We start from the raw sequence: 1,421 nt of genomic DNA on the forward strand, positions 1-1,421 counted from the left end.
CCTTAGAGATTAATATGATAATTCCTGTCCATAGAGAATAATAGGATACTTGCCCATAGAGAATAATTGGAAAATATTTGCCCATAGAGAATAATAGGGGAATAGTGACCCATACTTCCCCATAGAGAATAATAGGAGAATATATTATTATTATTATTATTATTATTATTATTATTATTATTATTATTATTATTATTATTAGGGCCAGTCCTTGTCCTAAACTTGCAAATCCATCTTCGCAGCGACTCCCAGAATCCTGGCATGAAGAAATTAATTAATGCCGGGACCAATTAGGCAAAACCGTCGACGACGCTGAGTATAAACGAGGCGCAAATAATTTGGTGCATCCCTGGCTTTGCTGCGGAGACTGGCGCATTTGTGGCGTCTGGCGCAAGTCCAGCGCCCGAAAGAAGGGGCGAAGGGAAGCGCGTATTTTTGGACTCTTTTTAGCATCCAGCTGTTATAACATCTGCCGCATGGAGCCACTGACTCTAGTGTTCTATGTATTCCTGCATGGCAGGAGGCAATCGCTTCCAGATTTGCCACATGAAAACCCTTTCTTCTTCCTAGGAGTCCTGAAAGCATTGTGTCTTTCTTTCTTTCTTTCTTTCCTTCCTTCCTGCCTTCCTTCCTTCCATGAAAAAAAGAATCCTAGAGTTAGAAAGGCACTAAAACGCCATGCAGAAATACATAGGATCCTAGTGTTGGAAGGGACTACTAAGGGTCATAGAGTCCAACCCTCCTTCTGCCATGCAGGAATACATAGAATAATAAAGATGGAAGGGACTTCTAAGGGCCATAGAGTCCAACCTTCCTTCTGCCATGTAGGAATACATAGAATAATAAAGATGGAAGGGACTTCTAAGGGCCATAGAGTCCAACCCTCCTTCTGCCATGCAGGAATACATAGAATAATAAAGATGGGACTACTAAGGGTCATAGAGTCCAACTCTCCTTCTGCCATGCAGGAATACATACAATAATGAAGATGGAAGGGAGTATTAAGGGCCATAGAGTCCAACCTTCCTCCTGCCATGCAGGAATACATAGGACCCTGGAGCCGGAAGGGACTACTAAGAGCCACAGAGTCCGACCCTCCTTCTGCCATGCAGGAATACATAGGACCCTAGAGTCGGAAGGGATTACTAAGGGTCATATAGTCCAACCCTCCTTCTCCCATGCAGGAATACATAGGACCCTAGAGTCGGAAGGGATTACTAAGGGCCCTATAGTCCAAAGCTCCTTCTGCCATGCAGGAATACATAGGATCCTAGAGTTGGAAGGGACTACTAAGGGCCATAGAGTCCAACCCTCCTTCTCCCATGTAGGAATACATAGGACCCTAGAGTCGGAAGGGACTACTAAGGGCCATATAGTCCAACCCTCCTTTTGCCATGCAGGAATACATAGGATCCTAGAGT

The sequence above is a fragment of the Sceloporus undulatus genome, chromosome 10, assembly GCF_019175285.1.
Source record: "Sceloporus undulatus isolate JIND9_A2432 ecotype Alabama chromosome 10, SceUnd_v1.1, whole genome shotgun sequence".
NCBI classification, from domain to species: domain Eukaryota; kingdom Metazoa; phylum Chordata; class Lepidosauria; order Squamata; family Phrynosomatidae; genus Sceloporus; species Sceloporus undulatus.